The 19,337-nt window shown below is 34.2% G+C and overlaps 1 long non-coding RNA gene across 1 annotated transcript in view; it reads left to right on the top strand.

Annotated features, from left to right (window-relative positions):
- LOC119469172 overlaps nt 1-15,286 on the top strand; it is a 35,528-nt gene extending 20,242 nt beyond the window's left edge. The window contains exons 2-3 of the long non-coding RNA XR_005197991.1: nt 10,900-11,066; nt 14,158-15,286. This is a non-coding gene — a long non-coding RNA (uncharacterized LOC119469172). The remainder of the gene's footprint in view (nt 1-10,899; nt 11,067-14,157) is intronic.
- The last annotated feature ends 4,051 nt before the right edge of the window (nt 15,287-19,337 follow it).

Below are 19,337 nucleotides of genomic sequence, written 5' to 3'. Positions count from 1 at the left end.
CATAAAGAGAGTTTCACTGAAGTGTTTGTGTCTTTCCTTTAAACACAGGAGTAAGCCCATCTTCATTAGATGGATAGAGCTTGGAGATAGAGCAAGATAATTCTTCCTCTGCTCTTTCACTCTCTCTTTTTATTTTTTCTGCTTTCTAAATTTTTTTTTTTTTTTTTTTGAGACGGAGTTTCGCTCTTGTTACCCAGGCTGGAGTGCAATGGCGCGATCTCGGCTCACCGCAACCTCTGCCTCCTGGGTTCAGGCAATTCTCCTGCCTCAGCCTCCTGAGTAGCTGGGATTACAGGCACGCGCCACCATGCCCAGCTAATTTTTTGTATTTTTAGTAGAGACGGGGTTTCACCATGTTGACCAGGATGGTCTCAATCTCTTGACCTCGTGATCCACCCGCCTCGGCCTCCCAAAGTGCTGGGATTACAGGCTTGAGCCACCGCACCCGGCCTTCTAAATTTTTTAAGACTGAGTTTAAGACTCACTTTTGCCTGGAAACTTAAAATAAAATATATATAATATACATATATATATATATTATATGCATATATTGCATCTAAAAACAAAATGCTTACATAGAGAATAGTTACATCTCAAACAAATTACCAATAAAATGTTAATAAATATTTTTTCCAAGTTTCCACAGCAATTAGAAGCAAAAATCACAGAGGTTCAACATTTTCAAATCAAAATCTATGCCTTTATGACTTGAAGTTTTTATTGATTTTCTACTTTCTCCAAGCATGGAGAGCATTTATAATTGGTAATATGAATTTGGAAAGTGTTTCACCTGAATTGTTTCAGTTCTGATTGTCTTATCTTTATAGATTTATAGTTGGAAGCAGCAGTTTGATACATTAGGGAGAAAAGGGCTTAAGAGCAGACCAAAATGCATAGACTTGAGGCCTGGCTTTACCACATTATAGCTACATGACCTTGAGCAAGTTATTTCACCTCTTTTTACTTAAGTCTCCTTATCTGTCAAGTGGGCATAATAGCTGAAAGATTATTGGTGGGAGGATTTAATGAAGTATTCATGTCAGGTACATGGTGCAGTGTTTGGCAAAGGGTAATAATTATTACTCTCAATTGTTAGTATTATTCTATAACTCTGATAGCCTCTCAAGCATAAAGCATGCAATAAACATCATTTGTATAATTTCTCATTTTTAAGAGATCATTGAAATATTTAATTTGATTTAAAGCTGACTTAGTGCTGACTTATAGTACAATTTAACTTGAAAATTAATTGAAAATGTGTATTCCAAATGTTACTTTAATGAATTTGAGGACTTCCTGATTAATAGCTTATCAATAGATGGAAATAGATATAATGTAAAATGTTAAAAACAATTTTGGCTTCTAGGCACATTCCTTCCAATGTACATGTTTTAGCTTTGGTACTTATCTCTATTAACTTCAAAATTGTGCTGATGTGACAGATACAAGATCCCAGACTGGATTTCAAAAACATCATTCAGTAATATCAATAGATTTCTGTATAGAAAACATTGAGGAGGCTGGGCATGGTGGTTCATGCCTGTAACCCCAGCACTTTGGGAGGCTGAGGTGGGTAGATCACCCAAGGTTAAGAGTTGGAGACAAGCCTGGCCAACATGGTGAAACCCCACCTCTACTAAAAATACAAAAATTAGTGAATGTGATGGTACAGGCCTGTAGTCCCAGCTACACAGGAGGCTGAGGTGGGAGGATCACTTGAGCCTGAGAGGTGGAGGTTGCTGTGAACCAAGATTGTGCCATTGCACTTTAGCTTGGGTAACAAAGTAAGACTCTATCTCAAATGAAAAAAAAGGAAAAAGGAAAAAAAGAAAACATTGGGGAAAAGTACAATGTCACTGTGCTGTTGATGGTAAATAAAAGTCAACATTTAATATATGTGATATGTACAGAATAATGGCATGTAATATAAAGCTATAGAAACTAATATATGAGAAATTATATGAATCAATGAATCATACTATATATACTTCATCAACTGAAGGTAATGAAAATTCCTAGGGAAGGAGAATTACCAGTATAATGAAAATTACATAAGGAATTGAAAGCCAAGGGACTAAAGTGACTGAAAACCTTGACCAATATTCTACAACCTTTGAAATAAAACTATAATACATGATATAAGAGGATTCTCCACTATAGTTCACACACTTAAAGTAAGTAAAATAGATACAAGGCATTTTACTTTTATTCACCACACCTGCCCAATAGGAAAATTTTAAGACCTGTCCTTGCTGGAATTTCTGTCAGATTTTTTAAAATGTATTTTCTTCGTGCATAAAATCTTTGGATTTAACAATTTATAATTATTTACACTCGCTTTATGCACAGAATAATTTGAAAGCTTGAGTAACTTTATTAGTGCATAATTTGCTCTGCTCAAGTTAAATTCCTGCCCCAAAACAGGGCTAATCAGCCAGTGTTTCACATTCAGTATAGTCCATTCTCACTTAGACATAAACAAGTAGTTCTGTTTATTCTAGAATCTTCCATTTCTCTTAGCCATACAATTCTACTGCTTGTCAAATTTTAGAACTTTCATCTCCTAAATATATATTGGCTCTTTCGTTTTTCTCTTCATAATTATCTCTATAGCTGAGTCTGTAAAAGAACTTCAATATTCTTTTGTTTCTAGCTTAGGAATCTTCAGATCCAACCTACATGTTACTACCAGAAGAATAAACTCAAATCTGGTTATGATTTCTTACACATATATAAAATGTACACACACTACCTGGTATATATAAAGATCCCACTTTAAGGTAGCAGAATGTTTCTATCTTTTAAAATCCTCTTCCTAGATTGCTGCAATGCTACCTCATTTTTTTCATAATGAAAATTCTTCGATGAATTAATTGGATGAATTCACTGCTAAGAAATCCAGACCCAAAATGGCTTCACGAGAAGAATATTTTAAATCTCACATCACATGAAGCTTAGAAACAGCTAAGGACTCTAGTTTCTGATACCTCAAGTTTCCAGCCCTGCTTCTCAGGTTTTCTTGACTCTGCCTGTAACCCAGTATCAGCTAATTATTCTCAATCTGGATTCTCTCATGGAGCAGCAACCATGAAACACCTCTCACCACCCCTGTGGTTGCAGAAAAGGCTTTTCTCTTTTCCATGGAGTTGAAGAAAGTTTCTCCTTGATTTAAATTTACTTAGATCAATCTACTCCTGAGTCAATCATAAAAGAAGGGATAAGATTACTATGATAGATTTATCAATATCTGGAGAATAAGTATCTGGTGCATAATAAATATTGAATGAATATTCACATGAATAATTAATTGCATATTTCATGTAACATTAGATTTTTGCATGTTATTGCTCCAGATTTGCCTACACATATTCTAAATACTAATCACAGCAACTACTTTCTGTTTCTTAAATGTGTAATGTTCTTCCTCTCCTAAAGTCATTATTTTCTTTTTGCCAAGAATGACCTTCATCATGTCTTCATCTGACTGACCTCAAGCATTCTTTCAAGCTTAGTTTAAGCATCGCCTTTCCTGGATCTATTGCCCTGTTTCTACCAGATGGAATCAAGAGCACCTTTCTTATCACCTGGCTTGCCTCAAGCACAGTCTTCCTCAGCCTCCTAAAAATGATGATTACTCTACAGACCATTTCAAAATTCTGATGGCCTGAAACCACTTTCAAACATTCTGATTCAACTGGTTTGTGGTAGAGCCTGGGCATGAGATTTATTTAACTTCTCAGCTGGTCCTAATGTGACATGAAGATTTAGAACCCTGTTCTTGATCACTTGCCATATCCGATTATTAGGACACACTTCTCTTTCTCCTCTACTAGGGTTTTGGTTTTTGAAGAGATGACTACGTTTTTTATCCTGGTAGCCTAAATATCTAAAAGAACATTTGATATAATGTTAGTGCTCAAAAGTTTGTTAATCGAAAATAAATGCTGAGTTTCAAAAGATTGTTTAGTAAAATTCAATTTAACAATTGTAAATCAAATGCCTTCTGCGTGCTGGCCTCTATATAAGTTGTTGTTATACATGGTAGATTAATGAATTAATATTTTAATTAGGTGCTAACAAGTTAGCAATTATGATCATAGTGATAGTAGCATCAGGCCATGACATCCTAAATTACTCCTCGAGACCTCCAACCTTAAATAGCAAGTCTTTTCTTCCTTAAATAATATTCCATTATCTTAAGTAACAAGAAGCATAATTTAAAAAATAGGTCTTACAAGTACATACTCACGAGAATGTAGGGTCTTACTATACATAAATCCATCCTTTTGTTTTTATTTTATCCAAATATTTAATTTTTTTGTTTTTACCTAGGCTCCAAACAAAATCTAAAAGGTTTTGCATTGATTTAATATCCAATGAAAGGCAGGTGTTCACTAAATGGAATGAGAAAAATTAAAAGCAGCCTAACTGCAGAAGTATCTTTCAACCACAAGTTTAAATTTTTAGCGGTTTTACAATCTTCTCAAGCTGTCAATGGAAAAACATGGCTTGACATTGAACACATACCAAGTCAGTAGCATTACTATTTTATAATGTCTGATTGGTCATTGAAAAAAAAAGTTTAAAATTCAATCCACATGATAGAAATGCCACTTAGAAAAAGACCGTTCATACTACAGTGCTATAGGAAGCCTGTGGTTACAACAGTTCCCATTTCATCCAGCAGCAGACAGGATTTTAAAGAATTACAAATGGAATAGTTCCTAGAATCCTGCATGTTGGGTATTACCAATATAAATTTTACCATCGTAAAATTCACTATAAGAAAAAACCCTCATATTATCTTTTCACTCCCACACATTAAAAATCTTCTTGTTAAATGAAGATTTTTAGGTTTATTTATGGGAATTCTTTGGGAATGTCCATTCATAATTTCATTAGGTCATTCACTCACTAACTGAAATATGTTCAACACTTGCTATACTGTTTCTCATAGTGGAAAAGGTTTGCCTAGTCATCTGTCCCACTGGCATTTATATTAGTCATGGATTTTGCATTCTATTTGGGAAATATATCTGTAGCTATTAATGGTTAGAGGTGGCAGAATTACAGATTGCCCGAAAGGGAACTGGTTGCTTCAAAGGGTTTATAAGTCAAATAACAAAACAAAAGCTTAATCAAAATAAAGCAAATGGTGACTTTTTAAGATTTTTAAACTGTTCTGGAAAATCATGAAAAATTAACTGGACTTCATCTACATTTGGAAATCAGGTTTATTGTACATATCCCAGTATTAGATAAGTTTTGAGGACTGTAAATTTTGAATTTCTAAAATTCTGCTAACTTCAGCTAAATCTGAATTGCCTAGTATTGAGAAATCCAAACTCACTGATTTTCTCCTATGCCTCTTTGTCTATCTTCTAGACTTTTTCATTACTAATTTGCAGTTTCAAAAGGAAGGGACAAGGCAGAAAAAAGCATGGACAAGAAAAGACAGCAGGGCCAAAAAGAGAAAGCATTAAATGAATTAACCCATTTATTCCTGAAGTTGCAATTTCTTGAATTTTTGCAATCAGCCCTTGGCGATCTTCTTGAACAATAGGATATAAATAACTCCCATATGCTTAGCATTCCAATAATGGAACACCAGGCATAAATGGGACAGAATTTGCCCAATCTTGATTATCACCTCAAAAAATGATTTAATAGAAAATAAAGTTGAAATTAGCATGCAAGTTTCAGATAATATGCAGTTTTGCAAGGTCTGCTTTACTCTTTCTCTCTCTACATCATTGCCAAAAGTCAACAAGTAGTCTTATATGTAATGGCTTGAAATCCATTCATGTTCTCATCTGTAAAATAAAAGTTAAGCATTATAATTGACTTCAATAATTATTATGGTGATGACTAATAAAAATTCCTGGCAAGTATTGACAAGCCTTCGAGGACATAGCCGTTAAGAGTTGACAGCTAAAAAGTACTTTTAGACCTGGGCAGGAAGGTGCTTTATGGCTACTTTTTTTTTTTTTAATGTAATTTGATTTATTTATTTCCTTAAAAGAAAACATTTTACTAAGGCTTTTTGTTTGTGTGTGTTTATAGTTTGTTTTGTTTTTTGTTTCTTTTCTGCAATAGACATTATTTTTTAGAACAATTTTAGGTTCACAGCAAATTTAATGAGAAAGTATAGAAAATTACTATATTCTCCTTTCCCACACCTCGACATACAGCCTCCTCCACAACTAAACATCCAGCATGATCGTGGTACATTTGTTACAAAAGAAATCTACATTAATACAGTATTTTCACCAAAAGTCTTACTCGACATTTGGATTCACTCTCTGTGTTTTATATTCTATGGGTTTAGATAAATGCATAATGACATGTATCCATCATTCAGAATAGTTTTACTGCCCTAACATACCTCTGTGCTCTGCTTATTCATTCCTTATTTTATCCAAACCCCAGGCAACCACTGTTCTTTTTACTGTCACCATAGTTTTGCTTTTTGCAGAGTGTTATATTGTTGGAAATATAAAGTATGTAGCCTTTAAAAATTTGGCTTCTTTCACTTAGTAATAATGCATTTATATTTCGTCTACATCTCTCCATGACTCCGTAGCTCATTTCTTTTCAGTGCTAAATAATATTCCATTGTCTGGCAGTACAACATTTTATTTATATATTCATGTACTGAAGGATACTGGTTTGCTTTCAAGCTTTGGCAGTTATGAAAAAGCTTCTATAAATCTCTTTGGTTTTTGGTTTCTTCAGGTAGATATCAAAGTGTGTGATAGTTGGATCATATGATAAGGGTAAGTTTAGCTTTGTAAGAAACTGCCAAACTATATTCCAAAGTTTCTGTACTATTTTGCATTCCCACCAGCAAGGAATGACAGTTTCTGTTGCTCCATATTACCGCCAGCATTCAATATTGTCAGTGTTCTGGATTTTGGCTATTTTAGTAGTCAAAATATCTCACAGTTGTTTTAATATGTATTTCCCTGATGACATATGATGGAGTACATCTTTTCATATGCTATTTTCATTTGCATATCTTCTTTGGTGAAATGTTTAGCACTTTGGCCTATTTATTAAATTAGTTGTTCATTTTCTTATTGTTGAGTTGTAATAGTTCTTTGTGTATTTTGGAAAACAGCCCATCAGTTAAGCCTTGGACAAATAATTTCTCCCAGCCTGTGGTTATCTTCACCTTCTCTTGACAGCATCTTTCATAGAGCAGCAGTTTTTTATTTTAAGGCAGTCCCGTTTATCAGTTATTTCTTTCATGGATCTTGCCTTTGGTGTTATATTTTAAAAGTTGTGATCAATGCCCAAGATTGTCTAGAAGTTCTATGTTATTTGCTAGGAGTTTTATAGTTTTGTATTTTAAATGTATGTCAGTGGTCAGTTTTGAGTTAACTTTTGTGAAGAGTGTAAGGTCTGAGTCTAAATTATTATTATTATTATTATTATTTGGCATGTGACTGTCCAGTCATAGTGAGGTGGGTTTTGTTTTGTTCATTTGTTTGTTTTAGAGAGATGACATCTTACTCTGTCATACAGGCTGGGCTCCACAGATTCCCAAATAGCTGGACTATAGGCACAAACTCTGGTGTCCAGCTTAGTACTAAGATTATAAGGTTTGTCGGTTTGGCCTTTTTGTGATTAAAAACTTTATAAATTCTATTAGATTTATTTTAGACATACAATGCAAATCTAACCTTAGATGTAACTATCAAGGCCAAGGCTTGATAGTTATAATATAATATAATTGATAATCAAGAATTATAGGTAGCACAACGTCTATGAAAAGAAAACTGTATATAAAGGCATTTGATATGCATACAAAACTTTCATAAAAGTAAAAAGAAAACACACTGAAAACATTTCCCTATCACATTTTAAATTAGATCTTATTGAATTTGGCTGAATAGTAATTTTACTATCAACTCAGGTAGTATTAGTAATTATTAGACAAATATATACCTAAACCTAAATTTTAAAATACTGTCTCTAAACAGAATGGCATAATTTCTATAATAAAATCCAAGTCATTGCTTTCATAAAATGATGAGAGAAAGGAAGAGAAGGAGGGAAGATAAACATCAAACATGTTCAGCCTCTAATTTTAACAATGTCTGTATCGATCACTGTATACCCACTAAAAACACTACTGCCAAAATATTCTAAATCTTGAGGTTTACTTTAGATGGTAACTATGTATCCTTTCAATGTAAAAAATATTCACTTATCTTAAAAGGAAGTAGGATGGAAAGAGCTTTTAAGCATTATTGTTTGATATTGTGATAGGCAAACAATGTCATTTTTGTGTGTATTCTTAGGATGGAAAGTCAAAAGTTGTGGCATGTGTGTGCATGTGTGCATACATAGGCTTTTTTTAAGGTATGTGTATGATGGGAGGTGAATAGATATTTTTTTTTTAGGATTTTGAAAACTCCATATTTACATCTCTTCCTAAATCAAGCACAACAAGATGGTGTTAAAAGTGGTGAAATACAATAATTAATAAGGAAAATGGAAATCAAATGACAATAAAATTACATCATACACAAAAGAGAGTTAAGTACTTGTGTAGAGGAATTAAACCTATTAAGGTTTTCCTGCATCCATACACACATTATTTCTATAACTTTAAAGAATAAATTTTGGTTTTTTGTCCAGGGTGTATTATTAAAATAAGTACATTCCCTCTTACATGTTCTTCTCAACCTCAGATCCATTTTCCAATCCCCCACTGATCCCATGTCAGCATCTTCTGTTTTTGACTAGACAAATAATACACAGATTTATTTCTACAGGAAAAACCTCTGGTAAAATCATAGAATGCCTACTTGAATGATACTCAAAAGGTAACTGCATGCTTTCCGCTGGCCAGAAATAACTCACAGAAAATGAATTCACAGAGCGGTCAATGGAATACTGTAACCTTCTTAGGGGAGCCACTGTACTATGAGAAAAACTTGAAGCAGTGAAGCAGCCTTTATATATACATAAGTTCTATATATATACATAATACAGTGTGTGTATGCACATATACACACATACATGCATACATATGTTTGTACAGACACATTGTATTATGTATGCTAGAAATTATGGTAAGTTAGACTATTGATCTGTGACAGATTTCCACTTGAAGCCATAGAGTGTTGGCTTAATACTCCTTTCACTTACATTGTATTTTTATGATAATTTATTTAGAATAATTTTTATTTATTACTGTTGTAAGACTAGTAGTAGACTGGACTGCAGTAATTCTAAGAAAAGAATAGACTGATGTTACTTCTAAGATGTACATCTACAGATTGAAAGATTGGTACTGTGAGATTTATTTTTTTGTTTTGTTTGTTTTCTTTTTGTTTTGAAACGAAGTCTCTCTCAGTCACTCAGGCCAGAGTGCAGTGGCGCAATCTCGGTTCACTGCAACCTCTGCCTCCTAGATTTAAGCAATTCTCCTGCCTTAACCTCCCAGAGTAGCTGGGATTACAGGCATGCTCCGCCACACCCGGCTAATTTTTCTTTTTTAGTAGACAAAGGGTTTCGCCATGTTGGTCAAGCTAGTCTCGAACTCCTGGCCGCCTCAAGCTATCCACCCACCTTGGCCTCCCAAAGTGCTAGGATTGCAGTCATGAGCCACCATACCTGGCCCAAGATTTTTATTTCTTAAACAGATTCCAGAATTTATTTGAGACACACACACACACACACACACACACACACACACACACACACACTCTTTCAGTGCATCAATAGGATTCTGTATTACTGGGATTAACCAGAAGAATTCATTTAGCAAAATTCTTTCACTGAAGTCAGTTTAGAACTGGGGGCAGTGTTAGAGCTAAGAGTATGGAAAAGTAAAGTTGGAAATAAAATTTTTAGAAATAAAACTCAAATTTATCACATGGGAGAAATCATGAATTTTTCAAGTTAACAAGGTTTGGCTCTTGTTATATATATCATGGTTTGTTCAATTTGCATATCCATTGTTTTACGTTGACATGCCGTGTTACACGTTTTGTGTTATTCTTGGAAGCTGGCACCCTTCTGAAATTTTCTAATGCGACTGAAAACAAACAAAAAAGGTAATTATTTGAAGGAAATTTATGCTAAAAGTGGAGATGCATTGTCAGTCTGCATCAATGTAATTTAAATATGTCTCTTAAACCTAAATGTCACTAAGAATTACTAGTTGCTTTTTTTTTCAGCCTAAGAATTTGGACAATCTTCCCCCCTTCCAAAATGATATTTCAGGGGATTTCCAGACCTTTTCCCCCCATTACATTTCATTGGTTTCTATCTCATTACTTCAAAATCTGATGTTTTCTAGAATATCTACATACTTACACACTCTCTCTCTCTCTCCCCCCAACATTTATGCTACATTCCCTTTATCCCTAGCCATATGTTTTTAGGTCATCTAAATTTTGGGTTGGTCACTTTTCTCAATTCATCTAATTTCTGGGATGGTAACATTTCTTACTTCATTTTATTTCTGGTTCAGGGCAGGATTTACTGTGTCTGGACAGATAGTGAGAAAGGGCATGACAAAGGTGAAGAGAGCACACTCCTGCCTCACACCTCCCCTGAGAATACATATCTCAGTCTATCATTCTTCCTTCTGAGTGATGCTCCAAGAGATAAAGAAAATGATCAGAGACTTGCTGCTGGCTGAGTGCGTCTGAGTATATAGGACTCCTCACAGGAAATGAACTGCAAGTTTCTGCATGTCTCATAATTATGATTTCTGTGTGCTTTTATGTCTGTAGATTATCAAAGGAGAAGGCAAAGGGGGAATAGGGGAAAAAGCAGAGAAAGATAAAAGAAGAGCCCTCTTCACAGCTTTTCTTTCTATTTGTTAACAGCTATGAAGATTCCTTAAAACTTGAGTGGGTTTCTGCGTTCTCCCTTTAGGAAAAGAAGAGCTGGAAGGAAGCTGTTGCTTCATTCCGTTCATGGAAGGAGAGAGAAAATATCAGAGTTTGATGGGAGCAGGCACAGCCAGCAGAAGGTAATTATGCAGCCAAATTCAGACTCTGGAGAAACACACCAATGGTGATAGGTGATTCCAGGACAGAGAAGTATGCTCCTAATAGAAGCTTTTTTTCAAACTGCATTTTTTTTCCTGGCCACCCAGACCACTTATCCAGACATGGAACTCCTATTGTATGAGCTTAGAGCTCATACAATACCAAGTACTGCAACCAGGGGGAGTTTTCTCAGTCCAAGTTATGGCTGAAGTGTGACGGTGTCATCTGAATTTGGGAATTTGTCTGAATTTATCTTACATTTAATAATATTTTGGCAAGGCTAAACCAGAGTTATGCTTTATTCACAAATCATAGCTTAAACAGAACGTTGTGGGTCAGGTCAGAAATACAATCACCACCAACATTGGTTTTGTTTGCTCAACAAGTATTTATTAAGCACTGTGAGGATGTATTCCAATTTTCAAGCAAATAACAGAAAGATATGGGTTTTAAAAATTAGTGATTATCTGAATATGAGTGGCATTAAAATGTGTATGTTACAATTATTATTTTTCAAGATATATAAAAGCCTAATATTCTCTTCCAGAAGATGGTAAAGAATGAATTTCAATTATTATAATCACCACTATTGATTTAATATGACTTCTTCAATTGGATGTACTATCTTCTGCCATAAATATAATAAATAGAAAATTATATAATCTGAAGAGTATTTTTTCTCCTTCAATTTCTGTAACATTTATTTTAAATAAATACAATACCTTCTTAACTTGAAGAAAGCAAACCTGCCTTTGAAAAACACTATAACAAAATTTACTTCTGAGTCCGTCTTCATGTGCTAAGAAATATTGTTACCATTTTATTGTAATGTTATTATATATAAAGCAAAGTTTCACATCTATAATTATTATAACATGTAATTTAAATATCTCTATGTTGTCACAGAAATATAACAGTATAATAATGACCATTTGTAGACACCTATTTTAATTTAAATGACTCATAAAATTTGAGTTTATTTTAAGAAAAACAGGAATGGATTGAGGCAAAATAATATTGATAGAGTTGAAGAAATACAAGTAACCAGTTAGAAGCACTAAGCTGAATTTCTGACTTCTTATCAAATTCTAATTATTTGTTTTGATTTTAAATTTATAATATTTTAATATACAATATTTTAGTTTTAGAAAGTTTCGCTCAAAGATATTTGAGCATTTTCCATTACCCCTTAACAATGTAACAATTATATTTTTAATATTATGCTTGATACAGTGAACCGCAAAAAAAATTTTCTTCAACTACTTTGAACATAAAGACTCTTATTTTAACCAAAAAATATTCCAAACAGTAAGCCTTCTTTTAGAAACACAAATGACAGTAAACAGACTGAATCGAGAGTTTGTAAAATGCTTATTATTATTATTGAAGGAGAAAAGCTCATTCAGGATTGTGGTATTGAGGATGATATAAACAAGGATGTTTTCAACATGCATGATTTACAATTGCTCTTATACCATGATGACAATCTTCCAACAGTCTTGAAATCATTTTGATTATCTCCCCTCCCCAAGAAAATAAAAAATGCTGTTACAATAGAAAAAGAAGAAAGGGAAACATAATGGGTGACTGAAAGTCATTGACTTGATTTAAAATCCGGTCAAAAGATATGGCTCTCTGCAAACAAAGAGGCACAGACTGTCTCATTCTTTCCCACAGTTGTGTTCTGATGCAAGAGGATATATATTTGGGTTCCCAAATTCTTGCCTCCCTAAGGGAATTTAACTTCTATACAATTCTCAGCAATAAATATGAACCACCATTTCACACTGTAAAACATTTCTGTCAACATTGTAGATGCTAAAGATAATATATTTGACTAAGCACATATCCAGATAATACAATGTATTTTGAGTGATTGGGAAATGATCTGTGTAGGTAAAGAGAATATTCTAATGATATATTTAATTTAGACAATAGAATTTTTAAAATGTTTCTACCTTTTCTCTTTTCATAATTTTAGCAAAGAAAAAATATTTAGAGTGCTTCCATAATTGAACTTTAAAAGTCACAATGTTCAGCTATCCATTTTTGTTTTATAATGTTATAGAATTATGCATGCCCTGCATTAAATATCATGTGAGCTTTAGAAAGAAAAGAGAAGACATAGATATTACTTCAAGAATATCCCTTACTTGCTTTTAACATAAAATGTCAATCTAAAAACTAAACATTTTAGATGGCCTTTATGGAAATTTTCAACTATAACCATCAGAAAATGGGCATGAGGAATGCTGTCAATTTTTTTAATCCATTGAACCAAATCATTTTACAAAAGTTTGCATTTGTACATTTTTAAAACTTTTGTAGTTTAAATTTAGAATATAAACCAGGAGGGCATAACTCCTCCAGGTAATTAACTTTTAAATTTAACAGATCTAGGAACAAATATCTAAGAAATGTTTTATTGTTGTTGTTCTTATTCAAGAAATGATCCATAATATGTAGATGTGGAAAATCCCTATTTTTCCAGTGGTCAGATGTTTTGAACTTGTGTTGACTGAACCATAAAAATGGCTGACTCCACCACTTACAACACTAAGGAAATTGAACCTGAAAGATACATTTCCTTGTTTTGTTCCTGTGTTTTTTTACTTCTGAATTACTTGATTTTCCTAGGAACTTCAGAATCTCTTTTATTATGTTTTGAAATTATTCATTAACCTCTCAAGCAAGTGAACAAAATAGATTTCACCATTTAAGGTGAGAAAAAGAAATGCTATGTACACAATTCATTATCATTTTTTAGCACTGCATGCTTTTAAATCAAGGTTTACATATTCTGGAACGGAAACATTCCACTAGAAAAGAATAAATGTATAGCTACAGACACAAAGGGCCTTGTTCCCTAAAGAGCTTCTGCTTCCAAGATCTTTCTGATTTTATCACAAAGACCTAAATGTGGGGAAAACTCAAAAACAAACAAACAAACAAACAAAAAAAAACTTAACAAAAGAATAATGGGAAAATACGCTTAAGTGTTGGAGAAATAAGAGTCTGTCAGAAACAGAAATAGACATTTTAATTATCTAGAACAACAAACAACGAAAAGTACTTTACAAAATGTAATGACCTTTCTGAGAATTTTCTAGAAAATTAATTTTTGGTATGTTTTCTATCTAAGAACATACTCCACCAGACTGCAAATATGAAACTGACTTTTGAAATTCTGAGAAAAGAGGGAGGAATGTTTTCATCTGTAACCATGAATCACATCCTGACAGCACCATCTACCAGTCACAGTTCAAACTGTAAGGGAAAATCTAGTTCTAAAAGCTTCTGATTGTAAATAACCAAAACAATTTCTGAAACAAGATATAATTGTGTCTAATATATTAGACATTTTATTTTTCATTTTATTTTTAATTCATCATTTTATACTTTTTCTATGTCCTCATAAATTATGTAGGGGATTTCTAGTTAACCAAAAGAATATAATCCAACATCATTTTTAGATCTATGTGGCATAGAAAAATATAGCTTCCTAAGTTCATTTTATTTTCAAAGTTTGGTTTATATTCATAGCTACAAATATGTTCTTGAGGAAAATATAGTGCCCATAGTTTGTCTATGTCCTTTTAACTGTGTTGGTGTCTCATGCAGTGGATAATTTTATGACTTACCGCCTTACTGACATTCTCATGGTATCCTAAGGTCCAGAAAAATTCTATCTTTTATCCTAGCTCTGATTTGAGCTTGAAATGTAAAAGCCTAGAAGGTTAGTCTTTATTTTTCTTTTGCAGAAATGGAAATGATTTAAATGACACATTACTAAATCATTAAAGCATTATCACAAGTTGTTTTGGTGTAATGATTCGGTTTGGAGCCTGCGGAATGGAAAGCACACTATTCTGTTTTGCCTTGCAGCCCTACTTTAGTTAAAAGACATTAAAGTCTCTCATGAGTATGTGGTATAAACTTCTCTGTCCAAAGCCAACAGTCAGTTGGCTCCACACTCACTCATTTCCTTCTCTTCTCTTCTTCCTCTTCCTCCTCCTCCTTCTTTTCTGACAGAAGCAGAGAAATTATGTAAGCATTTTGAAATAACTGTCCTTTTGGGGCTGAAGATAACTATCACTCAATTAGAAGAGCAGGAGAGACCATGTAAACTTGAGAACCAGTGCAAACTGTGAGGCTGAGGAGGAAGCATGTTTCTAGAAGCACAAATGCTTCTATGAGTAACTCAATTGGCTGTGGCATTTGGATCTACTCAAAGGATTAAAAAAAAAATTGTTTATAGACCAGTCTTGGTGGCTCACGCCTGTAACTCCAACACTTTGGGAGGCTGATGTAGGTGGATCATGAGGTCAGGAGTTCAAGACCAGCCTGGCCAAGATGGTGAAACTCCATCTCTACTAAAAATACAAAAATTAGCTGGGTATGGTGGCAGGCACCTGTAATCCCAGCTGCTGGGGAGACTGAGGCAGTGAACTGCTTGAACCCAGGAGACAGAAGTTGCAGTGAACCAGTTGTGCCACTGCATTCCAGCTTAGGCAAAAGAGCAAAACTCGGTCTCAAAAAAAAAAAAATTGTTTATAAGCATAAATAATGAAAACATGTAAACACTATTTATGTGCCTCAAGGTATTTTTTTAACCTGTAACCTCCATTATAGATTACAAATGAAACAAATAAAAATAATATTTGTTAAATCATAAAGCTCTGTTTGGTCAATTTCTTCTTTTACAATTTTAGGAAGTATTTTAAAGAACCACAAATAGGCTAAGCGCGGTGGCTCACACCTGTAATCCCAGCACTTTGGGAGGCTAAAGTGTGTGGATCACGAGATCAGAAGATCTAGACCATTCTGGCCAACACTGTGAAACTTCATCTCTACTAAAGTACAAAAATTAGCTGAGCTTGGTGTCACGCACCTGTAATCCCAGCTACTCAGGAGGCTGAGCAGGAGAATTGCTTGAACCTGGGAGGCGGAGACTGCAGTGAGCTGAGATCGACCCACTGCACTGCAGCATGGGCAACAGGGCAAGACTCCATCTCACATCACAGATAATATTCCTCTTTTTTTTTTCTTTTAGGGAGAAAGAATATTTAGTTTGTACTTGTTTGGGCATCAGCAACAAAAATGCCTTTTTCTTTTTTGGAAAGAAAATTTGTATACCCTTAGTTGACTTCACACACACAAAAAAATCTGGTACACAAATGTAGGCAATTTAAACTAGTCACTTGGGTGAAAATCTCTCTGTCTTCATCTCATTCAAAATATTACCTAAATGTAATCTGAACCATTTAGAGTAGCTCTACTTAAATCCTGTTATGTTTTCAGCAGTAGAGACTGATAACTTGATAGTTCCCAAGGGTTTGATGCTTACAGTTTAAGTACGAAGTTGACATTACATGCCATTTTCTGAAAATCCCCAAGGCTATATTAGAGATGAGATAAGTAAAGATGCATACAACTGTGTAGAAATCTGTGGGTATCTTCGAATATAGCACTCTAAGTGAATATCCCTATAGATTTAGTCATTCTCACATTAATATAATCTTGTTACTGGTGGTTAATGAAAGACAATGAAAACTTGGACTCAAAGTTTTAAATACTTACATATTTCTTTGGAAGTAGAATTACTATGAAAATAGCATTTATTATACATTAAAAACACTTCAAAGGTATTAATTTTTAGAGGTTATGAGTTTATTTTTTCACTCCTTCTTGTTCTCTAACACAGAATTAGAATAGCATACCCAGAAAGGCTCTTATTTAGGCCTTCATAATTTCTCCTCTGGGCTATTACTTTACTCCCTAACTTAATCCCTAACTTCAGTTTCACCATTCTTCTTCCTCTGCACAATTATCAAACTGATTTTTCTAATCTTTTTATCCTATCATCAGTGCATAAAAATACACACAGACCTTCAACAACGTTCCCTTATGATAGCACTTCATGCCTCTATTTCTCCATCTCAAACCTGAAATCCAGCCACACTGGATTCATAACAGTTCTTTTGCACACTCTTCCTGTTCCCCACTCCTACCCACCAATCTCATAAGTTTAGGACATACTCACTGCGGTTTTAATACCTATTAAATAAAACTCCACAGAGAAATCTTTCCTGACCTCCTGAATCCTTCTTTTTAACTCCCCACATTTCCAACCTACATTGTACTGTAATCCCGTACTTGCAATTCAATAGACTGTCAGACATTTATGGGCAGAAAGCATGTGTGATCCATTTAGAAGGCTAGCACTGAAGGCCTGATAAGAGACAGTTCTCAATATCAGTTCATTGAATAAATAAAGGGGTGTCTGAATACACAGATCAACTCAGTAACTTTAGAAACAAAGAAACTGAAAGGTAGTTTAATTAAAAGGCTTGTCCACTTTTTGAGGGAATGGCACCATGACACCAGGTGACAACTATCATTCGAGGCTCCTTCCCTTACAGCTCAATAACAGTTCCTGAAAAATGTCAGTCTCAATAGCATTAATTTAGGACTAAATCTTAGCTATGTACAATGTCCCAGTAAGAATAATATTTCATGTTTGTCCTTTGTGTTTAAACAAAGTGTGTGATCAATTTGAAGTTTGTGTCCTCTGCCCCATGCCTGAAATGGAGAGTACAGCTTCAGAAACTATGAGTGGCAGCTCTGCTAATGCAGCAAGGTGCTTGCACACTTAGCTCTAGCTCTCTTTTCCATGCTTTCTTCAATCCTGACTTCCTCCAGTTGTGGTTTTTGTTTTTTTTTTTCCTTTTTCATTTTTCTTTTTTAAGTTTGGAGAAGCATAGCCAACTGCCTGGAATCTGCTTCCCATGTGTTCTTAATAACTATTATTTCCCCAAGGACTAGCCTATGCTTCTCAAACCTGGCTACAGATTAGAATCTCCAAGGTAACTTTTGGGGAAAAAAAAATGTGTGGACCCACAACCAATCATTCTGCTTAAATTGGTTGGGGCCAGATCTTGGGCAACAGTAGGCTATAAAAACTCTCATCTGATTCTAATGTATGGCTAGACCTGGCCATCTCCACTCTTGAGTTTTTCAGGAGAAATAATGAAATGGCCTGGCCTATTTAATTTGTATACCACTTCTGTCCACAGCTTCCAGGGCAGGGAATGCTGCATGCTCGATGTATACATTCTATTCAAATGCGGAATGAATGAAGAAAAGATTGTTCTTTCTCCTTGTATTTTAGTTTGGATATGTGGCTGCTCAAAGACTCCTATAAGGACCAATAAAAAGAGATACCTTTTTATTGGTATTCCTTTTTATTGGTCCTTATAGGAGTCGGATCCTTTACTGTCAATGGATTCTTTACTGTCACTGTCTGACACTGTCTTGGAAAAATTGTACTGAAGCCCTATTCAAACTTGACTTTGGAAAGCCCCTTCCACCCTCAGGAGGGTGAGGCATGTGGTGACAAAAGTTGATTACAAGACAAAGAACCATTTTCCCCAATTTCTCTTTAATTCTGAGTATTTTCCTATCAAATTCCCATTCCTCTACACTCAGTCTTCCCTTGCATTGAATACGTGATTTGAATAGGTACTAGATCAGTGTTCTTATAATTTCTAATTACATTGTTAAGCTGTTGGTATTAACACAGTTTATTGGTTGTCCAGTGACAAATCTGATTATTTTCCAATGATTCATACTAATAATGCCAGAGATATTCCAAGGCTTTCAGAGATATTGACATCTTAAGGTTATATATTCTAAGGCCTTTGGCCAATTTCATCTATGTTTAAGTGGATAATTAAACAGGGCAATCTGGTTCTAATGTGTATTCTAATATATAAAATATATTGACTATTTGGCTTAATGAGCATGCCTTGGAATGAACAGCAGAGAGAGAAAGGAGACCAGCTACCTGTCTACTTTCTAGTTCTTGGGTTATGAGCTATGCTCTCCTTCACTCAGTTGTTGACATTTCCTAGTGTTCATCTGATACATTCATTTTTTTCTCAGCTAATTTATGTTCATTAAAATAACAGTATCCTTAATGAGGAAGAATAATAAAGTGTTCCATAACATACACATTTAGATTAGTTTTCACTTTAAATTTCTTTTGTTAAAAGTGATTCAAAGATACCATTTAGCATTGGATTGACAAATTTCCAAGGGAGGCTTTCCACCTAGAAGAACAGACTGTGGAAAGACCTACAGGCTTATGTGATAGAGGAAAAACAAAGAACTCAAAAGATGAGGAAAGAACTTGAAAGTCAAATTCTGTGTTATTTCATAACAGTAAGTGATTTCTTCTTATATAATTTACACTGTAACATTCTTTAAATGGACAAAAATATTTTGTATCTTTGTAAAAGGCACTATGTGTACACTGGTAAG

Source organism: Cebus imitator, unplaced genomic scaffold (assembly GCF_001604975.1).
Source record: "Cebus imitator isolate Cc_AM_T3 unplaced genomic scaffold, Cebus_imitator-1.0 Scaffold587, whole genome shotgun sequence".
Lineage (NCBI taxonomy): Eukaryota > Metazoa > Chordata > Mammalia > Primates > Cebidae > Cebus > Cebus imitator.
Note: the sequence above shows the minus strand (reverse complement) of the source record. Positions and strands in the feature narration are given on the sequence as shown.